This window comes from Plecotus auritus, assembly GCF_963455305.1.
Source record: "Plecotus auritus genome assembly, chromosome: 4".
NCBI lineage: Eukaryota > Metazoa > Chordata > Mammalia > Chiroptera > Vespertilionidae > Plecotus > Plecotus auritus.
In genome coordinates this window covers 78,526,254-78,548,478 of record NC_137775.1, presented here as the reverse complement: position 1 = coordinate 78,548,478, position 22,225 = coordinate 78,526,254, and the positions used below count along the sequence as shown (strand labels likewise).

The window sequence follows — 22,225 nt, the reverse complement described above, 5'->3', positions numbered from 1 at the left end:
TCATAGGCACCTGGGACTCCGGCTGACAGGTAGCACTGCATCATGTGCACTTTTCTTAAAGGTTTCTTGATACTGCAGCCCACTGCAGTGAGAGACTGCATTCCTGTCCATTGTGTAAGGGTTATTGAAGAGAATCCAAGAGCCTGCAATGTGTGGCACAGCAGGAAAGGAAGAATTCTTTACTGTATGGACTCACAGTGGCCTAGTGGAGTAATTTAAAACAACAAAGCTGAATTAACTTTCTGCAAACATTGGGAGACACAACTAAGAATTTAGGAAGGTCATCTTTACTTTATACTTCTTAATAACTAAAATTTGTGAGTGCTCTGAAATGACCTAAGTATCTTTGAAACATGTCTAAGACCACAAACACAGCATACTAACCAGTTTGCTCCAGACTGCACTTTTACAACAAAAAGCAACTAAATAGCAATTATGGTTTTCTGAGCTATTACTTTAGCACAATTGTTATCATCCTGAGTCTTGCTGCAGCCATTTATAAATTTCACATGCACGCAAGAACATCATTTATCTCTTTTGGCAGGCAAATGCTTAACTGCCGTGCAGTAGGATTATAGATATTTCTTTTTAGATGCATTCATTTCTGTTCTTTCCATTAGTTACCTCAAGGATCCTAATAATAAGCAAACGAAATCATTGAAATAATTTAGTATTTAGGTTCTATTGTTATTTTCTGATTTGTTTGTTGCTAATTTATCATTTCCTTCTCCAAATAATGTCATGTTATTAATTGCTTCTTTCTATGTGTTTCTGTGATGCCTAGTGCATTGTGGAATTCAATAAATATTAAATCAACTAATCAATCCTTTTTGGAAGTTAATTTAGTAGAATTCACACCTCTCTTTCTGCTAGGTTTTCATTTTAAAAGAATAGTTGACATTTTATTGAAGTCACAAAAATTTAAAGTTTGGGAGTAGAGATGGAGGAGGAAGGCTTTTGACCAAATCTTTCATCCCAAGAAATGAAAAATCAAAATGGAAAAGTATATATAATTTTTGACTTTTTATGATATTGAATTAGCACTATCACCCAAGAGAAGACAGTGAGTTGGGGAAAATAAGCGAGTTTCTTACCAGGTGTGTTGAAGATGATCCATCATGCAGCTCTTCTTCCCTTTGGATTCTCAACCATTGAGAACACACACAAGGAACCAAAAGGAATTTAAAATATTAACTTTATTGAGGGTAAAGTCAGAGTGAAGAACATGGCTTAGACCCAAAACCAAAATGGAGCATCTTACTCTTTTTCCCCTGATTCAGCATGCCCCACCCCCTCAGTTATAGCTGAAGAACAATAGTTGACACTTTAATAACACAGGTTTGAACTGTGAGGGTCCACTTATACCTGAAATTTAAAAAAATAATAAATACTGAAAATGTATTTTACCTTTCTTAAGATTTTCTTAATAGCATTTTCATTTATTTAGCTTACTTTACTGTAAGAATACAGTATATAATACATATAACATACAAAATATGAGTTAATAAGCTGTTTATGTTATTGGTAAGGCTTCCGGTCAACAGTAGGCTATTTGCAATTAAGTTTGAGGGGGATTTGAAAGTTATATGCAGATTTTCAATCGTCAGCTCCCTTAACCCCCACGTTGTTCAAGGGTCAAATGTATAGTGCTTCCCAGCACTAGAGCAGGAACAGCCCTACCTGTACTCCTTACCTGAAGACCAGAGGCTGAGAAGAGCCTAACACTCTCCAATCCACAAGGCATTCTGCATGAGTGAGCAAGAAATAGGACCATTAGTACCTAGCCGGCCTTCCCCAATTTTTCCCATCAAAGAGTCATTCCATCTCCCAAAGGTAAGAGTAAGGGGCTTTAATAAGATGGCAGATAGATCTGCAGGACTTTCCTAGAAGTAGGAAATTGTGGCACAAATACCAAACTTAAGGATCAGGAAGAAGAAAAGTTTCCACCCTAAGCTGTGTAATGACCAACTGAGAAAAGGCGGGGGGTGGGGGGCAGGTAAACATGACAAGTTTTGAGCTAGGGTGGAAGAAGAGTTTTGAAGGGGAAGATGACAAACTTAGTTTTAGACCCATTGAGGTGGAGGGTGTCAGAAGGAGAGTCATGTGAAATTAAGCAGTAAGCTCATGTGGGTGGAGAGGTCAGAACCAGAGACAGACAGGAGTCATCAACAGAAATTATAGTGAAGTCATGGAAATGGATGAAATGACTAAGGAAGGGAAACTAGAAAGAATTGGAATCAGAACTTTGGAGACTGTTGCTTCCATTTGTGGACTGGAGAAAGAGAGTAGAAGGCAAGACCATGAAGGCCAAGTTGGGGGCGGGGGGGGGGGGGGGAGGTTCCAATTTAGTGGCTAACTGGAACAGTGCACAAGTGGGAGGTTAAGGAGGGTGAGGACTGTGGACTGATGACTAGGAGACCTCCGGAAACCTTCCAAAGAACTGACTCATTATAGTGGGAGAGGCTAAAACCAGACTAATGGGTAGAAGAGGAGGAGGTAGGTAAAGAGAAGAGAGCTGCTGTCCACAATCTTTGGAGAAATTTAACTCTAAAAGGGATGAGTAGAAATGCAATTAAAGCCTGGATAAAGGCTAATAAAGATCCCTTTGTCAGACAGGAGTTCCTGAGCAAGTTTCTAGGGGGATGCAAACAGCAGTAGGAGAGAAACTGAGACGTGAAGAGAAATTGAGAGGAAAGGGGAGAGGAGAAGAGGTGCATTCCCCTGGGCATTTGTGGGTTAGCTATTTATTTTAACAAGCCTTGAGTCCCCCAGACTGGTTCTTTCTGCTCTCGGGCTCCTTTGGACTCTGCAGATTTAAAATTGACCCTGACTAGTTATGATGGATCCCTGCCCATGGTCTCCTCCCCATCTGCCCTGGCTACTGATAGACACGGGTGGGGAACATCCGGCCGGAGGGTGTTATAAGACCCATGAAATCATTTGGTCTGGCCCTGCCGAGGTATTAGGGGTGAGTTAATTAAATGTTTGGCCAAATAGAACAGGCTAACTTTTCAGCTGACAATTTTGTATGGCCCTAGAATGATGTTATAAACCTATGGCCCTTGGCAGAAAAAAGGTTCCCCACCCTGGCACTAGAAGAATGATTTTGAAGGAAAGATAAGGAATACCTTGGAATATAATCCAGATTGTCTGTAAGCTTTTATTACAAACCTATATGGAAGTGAGTAAATTACCCAACTGGTAATCACACAAGGACATTACATTGAAATATTACCTCCTCAAAAACAGAAAGTTTATGTACAAATGACTCTAGCAATAAATTATTAGAAATAAATCATACTGATTTGGGGCTGGTAATCTACTTGTTCCTAGGTGAAGTTTTTTACTCTCAGAATTAAGTGATATGAAAGAAATTGAGAAGAATCTGAGGAAATGTGTTATATGGCCTGTTTATTTCCAAATGGTTTTTCATGACATACATGTTATTGTATTGAAAGGAAAAGAAACTACATTATTTGGAAGAACCTACATTATCTAATGTACCCTTGGAGGTGATTTTTTTTCAACCACCAGAATCAGGAGAGGCATCATGTGGATGGATCACTATTTTCTTTTTAAAATTTGAATTTTTGAAGGAAAAACAATTGTTATTTGCAGTAATAGCAAATATTATTTTCAGCAAATATTCCTTGGGAAGGGCCCTTTTATTCATTTTCCCATAATGAAAACCTTAAAAATAATTTAAAGACATCATTGTAAGAGAAAATATTTCAAATGGAATCATCCCGAATTGTTCTTTTAGCATTTTGTCCTTTGGGGTGTGGAATCCATGATAATGCTATGGGGGGGGGGGAATGTTGTGTGGAGTTTTTCTGTGTAATGTGTGTGTGTGTGTGTGTGTGTGAACATTGCAGACTTCTCAAAAAAAGTCTGAGTTTGAGAGTTTAAAATGTCAATATAATTGAATTCATCTACCCCATAATGCTTTGCAGACAGTTTTGGGAAAGTAGTCATTTATTATCCACAGAATAGAATAGAATTCATTTATATAGTTTCCATATTGAGTGTGGAATTAGTCATGCAGCAAAATACTGAGTCATTTGGCCAGAAAATTTACTCATAGTTGTCTGAGCTGCCAATGGAAAATTTGAGAGCTGTTCATAAATCAAATTATAAAGCTCTTAGAGTTATAAATCACGGAGCAGCATTGTTCATTATTATTCAGATAGTGTAAAACAGTTCCACCATTTCTAAGAATGGGCAGTTTACAAAGCAAGTTTGAAAGTGAACTTATTGCCTTCTAGATCCAGGATTAGAATTTCCATACAAGATACAAACATTTCTACATTCTTAAGTGAAAAAAGAAAATAAAAGTAAGGTGGAGGGTTAAAGTTGCACAGTAATTATGTTAGAATATGAGATGTATAGCCCTAGCTGATTTGGCTCAATGGATAGAGCGTCAGCCTGCAGACCAAAGGGTCCTGGGTTCCATCCTGGTCAAGAGCATGTATCTTGGTTGCAGGCTCTTCCCTGGTCCGAGGCCCTAGTCATGCAGGAGGCAATCAATGTGTTTCTCTCACATCGATGTTTCTCTCTCTCTTCCATTCTCCATAAAAATCAATGGAAAAATATCCCCGGGTGAAGGGTTAACAAACAAAAAGAAGAATATGAGATCAATAAAATCTTGACTAACTAATGTTTATGAATTAAATCTAGATTGTCTTAATAAAATAACAGCAACATTTAATAGCTAAATTTCCTTCATTTCTTACAATAATTTCTGTAGGACTTTTGCATTAAATATTTTATGCTAATAGATTTTTATACTAGTGCATCAGTGTGCTGATAACCTGAAAGAATAATGTCGCTAAGAGAGAAGAGTGTACCAGGAGAACAGAGAATTGCGACCAGTAGCTGATTAGTAAAACATGTTTTAATAACACACTGTTCCAGAGGTTATTGAATTTATTCAAATGCAATAACATCCTGTGGATCTAGTAGCCCCAAAATACTTTTTTGAGTAAATCAAAGAAACAAACACTAAATTGAAATGTAGTAAAGTTTATATTTCAAAGAAGAAAGCCAAAAACCTAAAGCCTGTTATTGCTGGCCCTATTTCTGCTATAGGAGTTCTTAACCTGGAGTTCATAGCCAGGTTTCTAGGAACCTGAAATTATCTGTAAAAATGTGAGTCTTTTTTGGAAGGACAGGATCCACAGTTTTCATCAGGTTCTTTAGGAGAGAGGGGTGGGGGGAATCATGGAACCATACAAATTCATACAGATACCAAGGCTTCTGCAACATCAAATCGTTCTCTCGATCCATCAACATTAGCCTTACCTAGGTGCTTCCTCTAAGACTGGAGAAGTGTCTTGAGCACTGTCAGTCAAGGATAAGCACAGGAAACCATGGACTCTTGGCCTGTATAAGTTTAGGGACATCTCCCAAATGCACGTTGAGTGCTGTCCATCCTAAGACTAAGTGGATATGGTGTTTTGTGAGTTAGTCCTCTTGCAACTTTAAACAGATTGGGGGAGAGACGAGTGAGATGGGGTGATGGTTCTGACCCTGGAAGGGAAGACTGTTAACTAACTAGGACCACTTCCACAGACTTCTGTCACAAGAAGGACTATTTTGATTCCCAAATTGCCTTTAGGCCAGTTAAGTATTCCAACTTATATCTAAATGTTTTTGGATAAGCCCATTCTGGGCCGAAAACACTAGTTCTAAAATTTAGTCTTGAGTTCAGAGTCAGTAAGGGTCTCCATGCGCTTACAGCTTAGAAGAGAGTTAGAAGGACTTCGTATCAGGCTCCTGGAAATTATGCTAGACGTCCCGGTAATGTAGCACCCGCTCTTCCTAAATCCTGCTCCAAGCCATAGCTTAGGAGGCTTTTCAACATTCAGCCTCCTACGGAGACCTGGTAGCTGGGGTCGTCAATCAGTCAGGATAATTTCACATTTACCAAGTGCTCAGCTCCATAGACCCATTGTCTCCAGCTTCCCACAATTGCAATACTGTGAACCTTGACTCTCCCACCACCATGTTCTTAGAACACTAGGTCTGAGATCACATTCTCATTGCTGTGTGAGAATGTCCTATTGCTGTGATCATATTCTCTCACATCATGGGCTGGTTATTTCATCACATGACTTTCTCACTCCAGTGGACAGGTCAAGTTTCCAGGGGGTCCTGATCTCTCATTCTGCCTCGTTTTATTCCCCCCCCCCACCCCAAGTTCCCTTTTGACCCTCTAGGCTGTGCAGGGTTTAGTGGCACAATATTCATGCATTCTACACAGAGACCCCGGCCCTCTCCACTGCAGTTTATAAACACCCACCCACCCCACATGTTTGATCTGAACTTGTATGAGGGGAATCTGGGTCTTTTTACTTCATTTAGTAATTTTAAAACTACTATTAATAAGTTAATATGTTATTAACATACCTAACATATCAACTCACAATGGGGAACTATTCTCATCATTTCACAGATGTGGAAACAGTCACAGAAATTTAACATAGGTAGTAAGTATTGGTTCTAGGGTTGTGGATCCAGACAGTTTGATTCTAGAGCCTGTGTTTGTCACCACTTATGTGACCCTGACTCATCTATATATATAAAAGCCTAATATGCAAAGTGTCCCCTCAGGAGTTCGACTAAGCGGGAGTTTGATTGCTCGGTGTGATGGGCACTGACCACCAGGGGGCAGCATGGAATGAAGGGAGGCCCTGGCCGGCAGCCTGCAGCTGTTAGGGAACCTACCCATGCACGAATTTCATGCACTGGGCCTCTAGTCATCTAATATATTTGGAAGAGAGTCAAACTGGAAGACTATCTTGAACTATCTACTAGTATATTGCAAGATTTTACTTTAGCCAATAAATAAGTAAATAATAGGATTTCACTAAGCTTTCTATCCTTTGGTAGAAGGTCAAGTTTACCCTTCCCCTCTTCCTATGAATAGGATATACATTTGCCTGAAGTTCTGTCTCTACATGGCTGTTTGAGCAACTTCTCTGCTATAGGATCACTGGCTTACAACACTGACCCAAAGTGCCACTGCTGTTGAGTACCCTATCTTTGGCACGCCTGAACCTTGAGGCTGGCTTTCACACAGTCAGTTCAGTGTATCCTCCTTGCTTTATACCACTCTGGGTTTCAGCGGGATTAAATAGATCCATTCCATTTTCTTGGGCTTCCTTCCTTGATTAATACTTGCATTCTCCACCCTTAACTAAATTCCTAGTTCTGACTTGTCCTACAACTGTCTATACCCAGGCTTGGCAAGACAGGTAACAGAGAGAAGATAGTCTCTTACACTCCCTTCCTTTTCATTATTCTATGAATTTATTGATAGAAAAATACTGTCACTCATAAATATATACTTATATATTATTCTAATGACCTATACATAGGAGATAGAGAAATGATAAACATGTGAAATGTAGCTTACCATTTTTTAAAATGTTGCTTCAGCCGAAACCGGTTTGGCTCAGTGGATGGAGCATCGGCCTGCGGACTGAAGGGTCCCAGGTTCGATTCCGGTCAAGGGCATGTACCTTGGTTGCAGGCACATCCCCAGTGGGAGGTGTGCAGGAGGCAGCTGATCGATGTTTCTCTCTCATTGATGTTTCTAGCTCTCTATCCCTCTCCCTTCCTCTCTATAAAATATCAATAAAATATATTTTAAAAAAAATGTTGCTTCAACGTGGTACAAAAGAATATTAGAGCAAGAAGAGAAACTTATTGGTAGTAGGTGAGGGGGCAAACCACTTAAGATGATTTATTAAGTAAATTATCTAATGCATCTCAGCACATTAATTATGTTTAGACTTAAACTTTTGAAACAATAAAAGTACAAAATTAATAGAGGCATTGGTAAATGGTAACCAGTTATTTCATTAATACATGATATTAATATAAGGTATAATGGGGTACATATTTCAAAGAGAAATTAGCTTGTCCTTTCATGTTATACTTGTAAGATAAATTAATGTTTGAAGGTTGAATTACTCCTTATTATTATGCATAGGGATTGATTCTTACATCAAAATTATTACATTTTGTGAATTTTTAAAATTGGCCTAAAACATTAGTGTTTAGAATATGATTACTTAAAGCAAAAAAAACAAACATGATGATCTCATCTTGCTCTCAGCTTTTAAGATGAATAAAATGTTCCACATGAATCAAAAAATCTAAAGTGGAAGATGCTTTGTATGACTTGTAGTTATCCTAAAATAGAACTTTTAATTGATTCTTACTCTACTTTAAGCTTAACTTTGCATTCATGTTTCTGATAAATAGGGAAAAGACATAAGGGGGTGAGGGAATAGTTAGTATACTACAAGAAGAAAATACTCACAAAAAAATTAGTATTTCTTTCTCTTTTTTTAAACCTTCATTGTTGAGAATATTACAGATGTCCCCTTTTTTCCCCCCATTGACCCCTCCACCTGGTTCCCATCCCATCCCAGGCATTCACCACCCTATTGTCTGTGTCCCTAGGTAATGCATGTATGTATGCATATCAGTTCTTTGGTTAATCACTTCCTGGTCCCCCTCCCCACTTCCATCTGAGATTCATCTGGCTGTTCCATGTGTTCACGCCTCTGGTTCTATTTTATTCATCAGTTTATTTTCTTCATTTAATTCTTTGTTCATTTATTTTGATTTTTAGATTCAATTGTTGATAGATATGCATTTACCAGTATTTCCATTGTTCATATTTTTTATCTTTTATTTGTTCTTCTTTTTCTCAAAGAAGACCCTTTAACATTTTATATAATACTGGCTTGGTGGTGATGAACTCCTTTAGCTTTTCCTTGTCTGGAAAGCTCTTTATCTGACCTTTAATTCTAAATAATAGCATTGTTGGATAGAGTAATCTTGTTTGTAGGTCCTTGCTTTTCATCACTTTGAATATTTCTTGTCATTCCCTTCTGACCTGCAAAGTTTCTGTTGAGAAATCAGCTGACAGTCATATGGGCACTGCTTTTCTCTTGCTGCTTTTAAGACCTTCTCTTTGTCTTTAACCTTTGGCATTTTAATTATGATGTGTCTTGGTGTGGGACTCTTTAAGTTCATCTTGTTTGAGACTCTCTGTGCTTCCTGGACTTGTATGTCTATTTCTTTCACCAGTTAAGGGAAGTTTTCTGTCATTATTTTTTCAAATAGGTTTTTTATTTCTTGCTCCCTCTCTTCTCCTTCCAGCACCCCCATGATGTGAATATTGGCATCTTTGAAGTTGTCTCAAAGGCTCCTTACACTGTCTTCATAGTTTTGGGTTCTTTTTTTTTTCTTTTTCCATTTCTTTCTTTTCCTTTCTCTTCTTTCTTTCTTTTTATCTTTCTTTTCTTTCTCTTTCTCTTCTGATTGGGTGTTTTTTGGTCCCTTATATTTCAATTTCTTGATTTGATTCTCGGTATCCTCTACTCTACTGTTGATCCACTGTAAATTATTCTTTATTTTTGTTAGTATATCTTTCATTTCTGACTAGTCCTTTTTTATGTTGTTGATGTTCTCACTGACTTCCTTGAAATTCTCATTAAGATCCTTGAGCATTCTTATAACCATTGTTTTGAACTCTGTATCTGGTAGTTTTCTTCCATTTCATTTCATGTGTTTTTTTCTGGAGATTTCTCCTATTCTCATTTGTGACATGTTTTTGTTTTTGTTTTATTGTGTGTTGTGTTTTTTGTTTGTTTGTTTGTTTTCTGTCTCCACATTTTGGCTGCTTCCTTGTGTTTGTTTCTATTTATTAGGTAGATCTGATGTGTCTCCCAGACTTGGTAGAGTTGCCTTGTGTATTAGGTATCCAGTAGAGCCCAGTGGCTCAGCTTCCCCAGTCACCTGAGCTGGGTACTCCAAGTGTGCCCCTGTATGAGCTGTGTGCACTGTCTTACTGTAGTTGAATCTTGATTAATGTTGGTGTCACTGGAAGGGATTGACCCCCAGGCCAATTGGTTGCAAGGATCAGCTGTGACTACAGCTGAAGAGCTGCTATGCAGAAGCTGACCCTATAGAGCAGGACTCGTTTCAGTGGGGCTTTGTTGCTCACTGAGTCTGCCCCTTAAGTGTGTCACTAGTGGAGGTGGTAGGGCTGTAATCAGGTGCTGTTGAAGTTGACCATGGGGTGCACTGGCTCTGGGGCCTCCCAGGAAGTACAAAGTCAGCCTCAGCCTATGCTCTTCCTGAGCCCACCTAGCATGAGCTACAAAGCAATCTACAGATGGCTTCTCTTTGTGTTGAGCTTGGACGTACCCAGGAGAGGCCAAGCTGTGAACCAGGATAGGCTGCTGCTAGCAATGGGCCTGTGTCCACTTATTGAGAGGTATGGAGCACACTGAGGCCAGATGCTGCTTGTTTGAGAGATTTTTAGGAAAGTTCAAAGCATGAGGCAAGAGAGACCAGTTGTATGGAAAAGCCATTGTAAATGGCTTGGATGAGCCTGCAAGTAGGGAGGGGGAGGGTCTCAGGGAATCACCAGGGCAGAGTGAAAAGTGTGAGCCAGATTAAAAGAGATTCAGATATGGTGCAACCCATCAGCTCTATGGCGGGGAGATCTCTGCAAAGAAACAATGGCCTCTGCCAGCACTTGTGCCTGAGAGAAAGCTGCCCTTCAGCTCTTGCCCTGATTCCAGACAAGTTAGTTCTTCCCCAAATGTCCCAGGTTCCTTTCAAGCTGCTGCCCCAGTGCTGGATCTCAAAGGGAGTGCGTCTGAGTACATCTGTGTGCAGCCCTTTAAGAGGAACCTCCGTGTCACTCAGCCACAATCTCTGTTGGTTTTTACAGCCAGAAGTTGTGGGGACTTCTCTTCCTGACACTGGACCCCTGGAGTCGGGCCCTGATGTAGGGCAGGAAAACATCCATAGCTAAGATATTCCTCCTGATTTCAAACCACCACATGTGGGTGTGGGACCACCTGGTTCCATGATTCCACCCTGAATCTCTGACCCTCCTACCAGCCTCAGTGTGCATCTTCTTTAATTCCTTAGTTGTAGGACTTCCGTTCAGCTACATTTCAGTTGGTTCTGAATGATGGTTGTTCTATATTTTAGTTGTAAATTTTGATGTAGTTGTAGGAGGCACCAAGTACAGCATTTACCTATGCTGCCATTTTGGCCCACTCCAAAAATTAGTATTTCTTAGAAAAGATTTTAGAGGTTCTAGAATTATAGGAAACCTTGTCCAGAATCCCTCTAAGTTTTGCATATACTTTCTTGTGCAAATTTTCAGTCAGTTCCACACATGGCTACAGGCTTTTCATATACAATTGATGGGGATAGGTAACATTATGGAGCAGGTGAAGATTGTCTCCCATTGTTTCCAGACTCTAGTTTCTGTGCTATTTTCTCTCTGCCAATGGAAGTCTTCTTCCTTAATACATCAGGAAGAAAGTAAGCTAGTCACACTGTCTAATTTCAGATAGGACAGAGTTGCGACATTTAGCACCTGGCTTTTTTGTCAGGTCAGGAGCAACAGAGACTGGGACAGATGATGAAGCTAACATGTGTGACTGGTGTCTTTGTCAGTTGGGAATACTGTAACAAAATACCAGAGACTGGGTAGCTTGTAAACATCAGAAAGCTATTACTCACAGATCTGGATGTTGGAAATCCAAGATCAGGGTGTTAGGTTCTGGTGAAGGCACTCTTCCAGGCTGCAGATTGCTGACGTCTAGCGATGTCTTCAAATGGTAGAAGGGAGGAAGGATCTCTCTGGATCCTCTTTTATGAGATCACAAATCCCACTTATGTGGTTTCTCCCATCATGAGCTTAATCAACTCCCAAAGGACCCTTCACCTACATACTATCACCTTTGAAGGTTGAGATTTCAACATATGAATTGGGGGTTGGAAAGAAGGACACATTGAGACTATAACAGCTGGGTATAGGGAAACCATGAGGATTAGTGCTATACCTCTGGGTTAGTCATAGTGGAAGTGTTACTAGCCCTAGACTCAAAGCAAGAGGGAAGAGGGAGCCAAGAGGATACATCTCCTAACTCACTGTCCTCCCTCCCTCGGATGTCCTGCCTGAACACCCCATTAGCTGAACCAAGCTGGAAAATGGACAAGGGAACCCAAGCAGCTCAACCTCCAGGCTTAGGAAGCAGAATAGAGATGACTGGAGAAGGGATATGGGGCAGGGGTGGGGGGGCGGGGCAAAGAGGGGATCTCCAGCACTCATGTCAGCGGAACTAGAGTCTTAAGAAGATGGTGAGCAGGTCAAGACTTCTGTCTCTGGAGGAAGGGATGATAAGGCAGAAACTTAGGCAAGGAGAGCCCTGTTAGGGACTTAGTCAAATGAAAAAAGCAAAATAACCTAGGTACTGGAATTGGCAGAATCTGTTGCAAAGCTGACTTGATGATTAGTTTCTAATTTCTAGCTCTAGAGTCGTTCTTTAGCCTGCTTGTGGGTGAGCAACTAGGAGTGGTTGTCAGGGTCCACTAGGGACCCCAGTTCCCACATCTGGAAAGTATAAATAATTATACCTATGAGAATGAAACAAGTTAGTGCAGGTTAAATGTTTAGAACAGCACCTTATACATAGTAAGCACTCAGTAAAAATCAGCTATTTTTTATTCTTAAGAATTCAGGAAGATGAATAAATTTACAATTATAAAAAATAAGCTTTTCCATTTTGATCATTAAAAAAAAGAGAAAATCCTCTAGCTAAAAAAAAAAAAAAAAAAAAGTCAGGATGAGGATGTCACAGAGGACAGTATAGGGAGCTAAATAAGTTTCTTTTCTAGATAATGGCTACATACATGACAATGCATGATATCACTGCTTACTCATTAAATTTGCTCCAGGAAAATTATATCCACAAACTCTGGCCAGATAAAAATGCTTGTTTTCTTTTCTTTCCCATTATGGAAAGTTGAAAATGATTCAGGTCTATAGTCCCTCAAACATACTTAGCATTTCTTAGGCTCCTGCATAGTCTTCCATCCAATCTAAGTAATGCAGTCATAGTTTGGCAGCATTGCTGAACCATCCTAAAGTATATTGATCATCTTTTTAATCAGGATATTGCTGGAACAACTTGAAAGTGGAAAATGTGTTTGACGTCATTTGGACATAAAGGGAGTAAAAAGAGTGAGTTGAATTGCTCCCTAATGGACATTAATAAAATCTAGTAACTTATATCTAGAAGTCAAAAACAGTGAAGAACAAGCCATCCAAGCATTTGTTTTAGAGTGCTGTGGGTGCTGCAGTAGAAGGCACCCAATGTTTGGAGCCATTGAGATATTGATTTCTCTTCCTCTAATATATATATATTAGGTTCTGGTGAAGGCACTCATGGAGGAGGAACATCCATATTACTATTTTTAATTATAATATGGATATTTCTCCTCCATGTTCCACCATGCTTAGTGCTGGGCTGAAACTAGTAGTCCATTTCACAGAAAACTTAAAACAGCCCCTGAATATTTAGAATGACATTGGCACTATTTTCCTGGCACTTTGGAACTCATTTAGAGGGGAATCCTCAGTTCATATTCTGTATTGCAGGGGACCTTGTATGTCAATATGGTCCAAAACTGGAATGTATAGAAAGCAACCCAAAACACTGGAAAATTATGAAAGGGTATTTAATATTTATTGTAGTACTATACTTGCCTTTCGCAATTTTTATTTAATTCATAATAGAGAGTTTATATTTAAATCCAAAGGCAGATGAGACACCTGAATTACATTTTGATATTCATTTGGTTTCCTTAAGCTTGGTGACTCTTGTTTCTTAGTATCTCAGAGGTGGCTTTTGCATTTTTGGATTTCTGCATTATTTTTTTCATTTATTTATTAAAAGAAAACCTACATGCATTAAGAATTTATATTTTTATTAACTTCATTTGCTTTCTTTAGTTACTAACTTCGTCTTTCTCTGTCTTACTTTTTAGATATTATTTTTTACAGTTTGGATGTTGCTTAGAGCATTATTTTCAAACCATGGGTTATAATCCGTTAGTGAGTTGGGAAATCAATTGAATGTGCTCTGACCAGCACTTTAAAAAATGAAATAAAATCCAGTAGTTACAATAGGAACTGAAAAAGTGCATCATATGTAGTAAGGGTGAGTATATTTCATGAAATTTTGTTTTAGATATTTGTGTGTGTGTGTACATGTGTGTTTTGGGTCAAAATGTAAAATGAATCTTTTACTATGAGCTGCAGACAAAAAAAAAAAGATTGGCTTGTGTTCTTCATCCAGCCACAGATATTGGATGTTCTCATGGATGTGGTTATGTTTAAACTCACCCGTATAACTAGCTGGGGAGTTAATGAAATGCTTTCTATCATCAAAAAATAAAGAGGGAGAGAGAAACCAAGATGGCGGCATAGGTAAGCACCTAAACTGCTGCCTTGCACAACAATTTCAAAACTACAACTAAAAGAACGGACACCATCCAGAACCACAGGAAAACTGGCTGAGTGGAAATTCTACAACTAGAAGGAAAGAGAAAAGCTCACAGAGAATTGGAGGTATGGCAAAGGGTCTTTGTGCACGCAGAGAGGAAGGGCAGCTGAGAGCCTGGCTGACTTTCTCTGGCGGAAGGGGGAAGGAAGCCCCCAACTGCACTGAACCCCAGTTCCGGGCGAAACCCTGTGGACCCAGGCTCCTACAGGAGGAGTCTGGACTGTCAGGTAGAGAGAAAGGCACCCGGAGACTCAGAGACCCTGGGGAGACCCTGGGGAGCCCCGGCGGGCAGGGGTCTGGAGGCGCACGCACCAGTGTGCACAAAGACTGCAGAGGTTGCCACAGGCATTCCCTAGTGGAAGGGAGTCAGAAGCTCCTGACTGCACTGAGCCCCAGCTCTGACTGCACTGAACCCCAGTTCCAGGCGAGCCCCTGGGGACCCACGCTCTTACGGGGGGGAATCTGGAATCTCGGGCAGAGGCTCGGGAGCTGGGGAAGGCAGAGGTCTGGAGGCACACACGTGCCGGTGTGCACAAAGGCTGCGGAGGTTGCCACAGGCTTTCCCTAGTGGAAGGGAGTCGGAAGCTCCTGACTGCACTGAGCCCCAGTTCTGACTGCACTGAACCCCAGTTCCAGGCAAGCCCCTGGGGACCCATGCTCTTGCTGGGGGAATCTGGACTCTCGGGCGGAAACTCGGGAACAAGGGAAGGCAGAGGTCTGGAGGCGCGTGTGCGCAAGGGCAAGGCTGACGGGAATCCAAGACTGTCTACTCCGCCATGAGACTCCACCCCATCCAAGCTGAGCACAGAGGCTTTTGCAGTTTGGCAAGTCTAATCCTATAAGGCTATCTCCAGCACCAAACTTCTCCCAGCATAGACACAACTGATCCTCACAGCCAACTGGCCTGGAGGTCAATTCCTCCCAGTGATACCAACAACAATCAAGACTTAACTACAACAAGGCTGTACACACAGTCCACAAAGGGGTGCACCAAGAGTATCCACCTCAGGTTAACTGGGGAGGCCGACCCACTGGGCCATATAGGAAACCTAGCACACAAATCTACCCTACCAACTCAGGGAAGCAATGAAAATGCAGCGACAAACAGATCCTAAATGAAAGAAATGGAGGAAAACAAATGACTGGATATAGAATTCAAAACCACGGTTATAGGGCTTTTCAAGAATATCCTAGAAAAGGCCAGGAAATATAATGAGACCCTCGAAGATATGAAAAAGGACCAACTAGAAATTAAACATATGCTGACTGAAATAAAAAATATTATACAGAGACCCAACAACAGACTAGAGGAACACAAGAATCAAGTCAAAGAATTGAAATACAAAGAAGCAAAAAACACTCAACCGAAAAAGCAAAAAGAAAAAAAATCCAAAAAGTTGAAGATAGTGTAAGAAGACTCTGGGACAACGTCAAGTGTACCAACATCAGAATTATGGAGGTGCCAGAAGAAGAGAGAGAGCAAGATACTGAAAACCTATTTGAAGAAATAATGACCGAAAACTTCCCCCACCTGGTGAAAGAAATAGACTTACAAGTCCAGGAAGCCCACAGAACCCCAAACAAAAGGAATCCAAAGAGGACCACACCAAGCCACATCATAATTAAAATGCCAAGAGCAAAAGACAAAGAGAGAATCTTAAAAGCAGCAAGAGAAAAATAGTTAATTACCTACAAGGGAGCACCCATACGATTGTCAGCTGATTTCTCAACAGAAACTATGCAGGCCAGACGGTAGTGGCAAGAAATTTTCAAAGTGATGAATAGCAAGAACCTACAACCAAGATTACTCTGTGGACCCAGGCGCATACAGGAGGAGTCTGGACTGTCAGGTAGAGAGAAAGGCACCCGGAGACTCAGAAACCCCGGGGAGACAAAGCTATCATTCAGAATTGAAGGGCAGATAAAGAGCTTCACAGATAAGAAAAAGCTAAAGGAGTTCATCACCACCAAACCAGTATTATATGAAATGCTGAAAGGTATTCTTAAAGAAGAGGAAGAAGAAAAAAGTAAAGATAAAAATTATGAACAACAAATACATATCTATCAACAAGTGAACCTAAAAATCAAGTGAATTAAAAACCTGAGGAACAGAATAATCTGGTGAATATAATAGAATCAGGGGCATAGAAAGGGAGTGGACTGATAATTCTCAGGGGGAAAAGAGTATGGGGGGTTCAGGAAGAGACTGGACAAAAATCATACACCTATGGATGAGGACAGTGCGGGGGAGGTAAGGGCAGAAGGTGGGGTGGGAACCGGGTGGAGGGGAGCTATGGGGGGAAAAAGGAAAAACAATTGTAATAATCTGAATAAAGATTTATTTAAAAAAAATAAAAATAAAAAAATAAAGAGGGGGAGATTACTAATTTTTTACTAATAGGAACTCGTAGTGTTTAATTAATAGCATATTATTAACATCCCTTCTGAATTTGCTAATTGGCAAGTAATATAAACATAGACTTAGCTGTTTATGGAAGTTATAACAAACACTGGCCTGAAATCTACCCAAAAGTAGTCATTAAAAAAGAGATCTGAAATGTTCATTCAGTTTGGTCTTGAGCAAATTGTTGGTGAAGAAACTTGAGGATTTTCTCTTTAACTAAATCACATCAGCAGGAGAGAATTTTAGCATTCTGTTTTTGTGAACTAATGTTTTTCCAAATTTTTCATTGTGGTAAAACACATGATATAAAATTTAGCGTCTTAACCATTTTTAAGTATACAGTTCAGAGGCATAAAATATGTTCACATTGTTATGCAATCATCACCACAGTCCATCTCCAGAACTCTTTTCATCTTGCAAAACTGAAACTCTATACCCATCAAAAAATACCTTCCCATTTCTTCTCCCCCTACCCTGGGGTTATTTTCAACCTCAGCAAACTGGGGATTGAACCACAACCAGGCAAGTGCCCTGACTGGGAATTGAACCAGCGACCTTTTGGTGCATGGGATGATGCTCAAATAACTGAGCCACACCAGCCAAAACCACTAAACAATATTTAATGGGTCCCTGTAAGCTAATAATGTTTTTCAGTTTTAGATAGTTGAAAAAATAATATAAGAATAACATATCATGATATGTAAAAATTATATAAAATTCAAGTTTCAGTGTCCATAAATATATTGGAACCACACCCACACTTATGTGTTCACATGGTGCCTATGGCTGTTTTCATGCTGTGTGGCAGATTTGAGTAGTTGTGACAGCGACCATATGGGTCAGTCTCATCACTGTGTACTGCTGCTCAGCGTCCACAAATCACAGTGATGCAGTTATAATAACTTGATGGTGTTTTAGTGTCATGCATATTATAAATAATGTGCATATATAGTATTTTTTATGATCAGTCCATGGCAATCATGTTAAAACAAGAAAAACAAAGAGAAAGCCAGACTTAGTGTTTTAAAGCTGAGTGAAGTATGGATTATTTTGTTATAAGATTAGGTGGCAAAGCATTGTGTATGTTATACAATGACACTATAGCTCTGCTAAAAGAACATGATGTCAACATTATCAAAATAAGCAGTCATTGCAATATTTCCAGCTTATAGGACAGCAACAGTCAGAATAGTTAGAAATTTTAAAATGAAACATCACAGCAGAATTTCTTCTCAAAAAAAAAAAAAAAAAAAAAGAAAAGGAAAAAGAAAATGAGTCTATAACCAAAATAAGTTTCTGAGTGGTTCATTTGTTAGCTGAGCAAGGAATGCCACCTACCAATAATGAATTAATTAAATCATGTTTGATTGCAATAGCTGACGACATGTGCCCAGAAAAAATAAACTTACTTAAGACTATTAGCCTTTCAGCAAAAGCAGTTGCTCAAAGAATTGAGGACATGAGGAACAACATACTAATTAATTAAAAAACAAGGCAAATGGCTGAGTTTTTCCGTTTTTTCTAGCACTGTTTGTTGCAAAAACTCTTCTCATTTAATTGCCTTAGCATCCTTGTCAAAAACCAGTTGACTGTCCTAGCTGGTTTGGCTCAGAGGATAGAGCATCGGCCTGCAGACTGAAGGGTCCTGGGTTCGATTCCAGTCAAGGGCACATGCCTGGTTTGTTGGCTCGATCCCCAGTAGGGGATGTGCAGGAGGCAGCCGACCGATGATTCTCTCTCATTGATGTTTCTATCTCTCTCTCCCTTTCCCTTCCTCTCTGAAATAAATAAAAAATATTAAAAAAAAAAACAATTGACCATAGATATAAGGGTTTATTTCTGAACTCTCCATTTTATTCCAATGATTTATGTGTCTATCCTTATGTCAGTACCAAACTATCTTAATTACTATAGCTTTGTAGTAAGATTTGAAATTGGGAAGTGTGATTTTTCCAAGTTTCTTCTTTTTCAAGATTATTTTGGCCATCATGACTCACATTTCCAAAAAAAAAAAAAAAAATTTAAAGGTCACCTTGGCAATTTCTAAAAATATCATATATTATTGACAAAATAGTGTCAGGAGTGAACTTCATTCTTGTGGACTTGACCACTGTCAATTCCATGCATTTTTTTATAAATAGAAATTGAATATTCTAATTTGCCCTGCTCTATAACATTTTACAAGCTTAGCAGTAGAAATGTTTTACTGCAAATGTTTGAACTCAAGGTCAACACTGACATTTTTGTGAATGAGAATGACCCTTGACCACTCTTATGGAACACTGAATGGCTTTGGAAATTTTGGCTTTTGCTGCAGACTTGATAATATTTCTTAATAAATTCATTAACAAATTACAAGACAAAACAAGTATTTAATGCAAAACTTACAAGGAGGAAAGGCCATTCTAATAACAACTAAATTGTAGACTTATAAGTAATGGTAACCTATTTTATATACTTCCCCTGCTGCCAAAAGTTGAAACAAGAAATGAAATGTTTACCCTGACTCAGATTTGCACTGGATTTACTTTTCAAGTTCAAATTACAGCTCCACCATTGTCTTTCAGATGTCAATACAAATGCAAAGGAAATTTCTATATTTTTTAAATATAGGCATACCTTGTGGTTTTTTTGTTTGTTTCATTTATTGCGCTTTACAGATATTATGTTTTTACAAACTGAGTGTTTGTGGCAACCCTGCATCAAGCAAGTCTATCAGCATTTTTTCAACAGCATTTGCTCATTTCCTATTTCTGTGTCACTTTTTTGGTAATTCTTGCAATATTCCAAATTTTTCGTTATTTTTATATCTGTTATGGTGATTTATGATCAGTGATCTTTGATGCTACTATCATAATTGTTTGGGGTACCATGAATGCACCTGTATGAGACTGCAGATTTAATTAATAAATGTTGTGTGTGTTCTTACTGCTCTACCAACCAGCAGATCCCCCATCTCTTTCCCTCTAATTGGGCCTGTTCCCTGAGACACAACAATATTGAAATTAGACTAGTTAATAACCCTACAATGTCCTCTAAGTGTTCAAGTAAGAGGAAGTGGTGTACGTCTCTCACTTTAAATCAAAAGCTAGAAATGCTTAAGCTTAGTGAGGAAGGCATGTCAAAAACGAAGATAGGCCAAAAGCTAGGCCTCTTACACCAAATACTTAGCCAAGATGTAAATGCAAAGGAAAGGTTTTTGAAGAAAACTAAAAGTGCTACTGCAGTGAACACAGAAATCATAAACAACCTTATTGCTGATATGGAGAAAGATTTAGTATCTGGGTAGAAGATCAAACCAGCCAATTAAACAAGATGTGCTTTTTTTAAAATTCCATTCCTGTTGGTAGACCTGTATTACATAAAAACGTGTACTCAATTATTATTAGTATATATTCAGTTTTATAAATAAAAACTTTGGGAAATTTGTTCTTTCTAGCTCTGTACCTACATAATATCCTTAATTTTACCTCTTGGCCTGCAAAACCTAAAATATTTATCATCTGACCCTTTACAGAAAATGTTCGTTGACCCTGCTCTGGGTAAATAGACTAATGATATTTACGAAAAGTGTAGTTTTCATCTATGGAATGCTCTTCATTGTATATCCCTGATTTAGGATTGCTTTTGGAAAACATACCTAGATTTTATGGATTGATAAATTCCTAGAATGGTCATGTAAGCTAGACTCTGAGAAATAAAATGGAAATGGGTCACAACTTAAACACTCCCCACTGTGCGAGGTGACCTTCAAACCTCATTTAGAAGCCTCAGCTATTATTCTAGACTACAGAGTACCTGTATGGTGTTAGAAGGAAGGACCTATAAGCCAGTAGGGTGTTCTAGACCTCTCCTTACTCTTTCTGTACCTCTTGGTTGCTGTATCTTTGAAATTATTAATAAAGCTTAATATTAGGTAAGATCTCTGATATTTGTGAATCAGATGTAACAGACTAGCCTATATATTAGTCAAGTACTATTTATGTGTTTGAAAACCTCACATAAGTTTTCAGCAAATCACAATATACAATTCTGGCAAGACTGTCTAAATATTATTTTATGGTTGGGGTAGAGAATAATGAATTTCTCTTAAAATAGGTAAAAGAACCATATTTTCTAATATAATTACTTAGTGTAATTCAGTAAGGAGCATATGTTACCTTCTGCTCCAATGTCCACATATTTCTTGAGGTCCCTTTAAGCTCAATCTTTTCTCTTGATAAAGCTTTATTATTTACTAGAGGCCCGGTGCACAAAATTCGTGCACGGGTGGGGGGGGGAATGTCCCTCAGCCCAGCCTGCACCCTCTCCAATCTGGGACCCCTCGAGGGATGTCCAACTGCCCATTTAGGACTGATCCCGGCTGCTCGCCTACCTGCCTTCCTGATTGCCCCTAACCGCTTCTGCCTGCCAGCCTGATCACCCCCTAACCACTCCCCTGCCATCCTGATTGATGCCTGACTGCTCCCCTGCCAGCCTGTTTGCCCCCAACTTCCCTCCTCTGCCGGCCTGGTCACCCCTAACTGCCCTCCCCTGCAGGCTTGATTGCCCCCAACTGCCCTCCCTTGCAGGCCTGGTTCCTCCCAACTGCCCTCCCCTGCTGGCCATCTTGTTGCAGCCATCTTGTGTCCACATGGGGGCAGCCATCTTGTGTGTTGGAGTGATGGTCAATCTGCATATTACTCTTTTATTAGATAGGATAGAGGCCTGGTACATGGGTGGGGGCCAGCTGGTTTGCCCTGAAGGGTGTCCCAGATCAGGGTGGGGGTTCCCTTGGGGCGTGGGGTGGCCTGGGCGAGGGGCCTGTGGTGGTTTGCAGGCCAGCCACGCCCCCCGGCGACCCAAGCAGAGGCCCTGGTATCTGGGATTTATTTATCTTCTACAATTGAAACTTTGTAGCCTGGAGTGGAGCCAAGCCTTCTGCTCACTCCGTGGCGGCAGCCATTTTTGTTGGGATTTATTTATCTTCTATAATTAAAACTTTGTAGCCTTAAGCGGAGGCCTGGGCTGGCCAGGGTGTGTGGAAAGCTTGGCTTCCTCCATTGCTGGGGAAACCCAAGCCTCCCTCCTGCTCTCTCCGTGGCCGCAGCCATCTTGGTTGGGTTCATTTGTATACTTGCTCCTGATTGGCTTGTGGGTGTGGCTTGTAGGTGTAGTGGAGTGATGGTTAATTTGCATATTATTCTTTTATTAGATAGGATAATAAAATATCTTTTCATGAAAACAAACCAATATATGTAAGTGATAAGGATGTTAAGATCAAATGTGCCAGCCCTAACCGGTTTGGCTCAGTGGACGGAGCGTCGGACTGCGGACTGAAGGGTCCCAGGTTCGATTCTGTTCAAGGGCATGTACCTTGGTTGCGGGCACATCCCCAGTAGGAGGTGTGCAGGAGGCAGCTGATTGGTGTTCTCTCTCATCACTGTTT

The 22,225-nt window shown here is 39.9% G+C and overlaps 1 protein-coding gene across 5 annotated transcripts in view; it reads left to right on the top strand.

Moving 5' to 3' along the window:
* Nucleotides 1–22,225, top strand: part of BEND6 (BEN domain containing 6) — a 62,487-nt gene that overhangs the window by 2,112 nt on the left and 38,150 nt on the right. For 2 of the 5 annotated variants that reach the window (XM_080664708.1, XM_080664707.1), the window contains exon 2: nucleotides 13,876–14,048. The exons of the other annotated variants lie outside the window; for them this stretch is intronic. The gene's annotated coding sequence lies outside the window, so the exon portion shown is untranslated. The remainder of the gene's footprint in view (nucleotides 1–13,875; nucleotides 14,049–22,225) is intronic. 5 annotated transcript variants of the gene reach the window in all.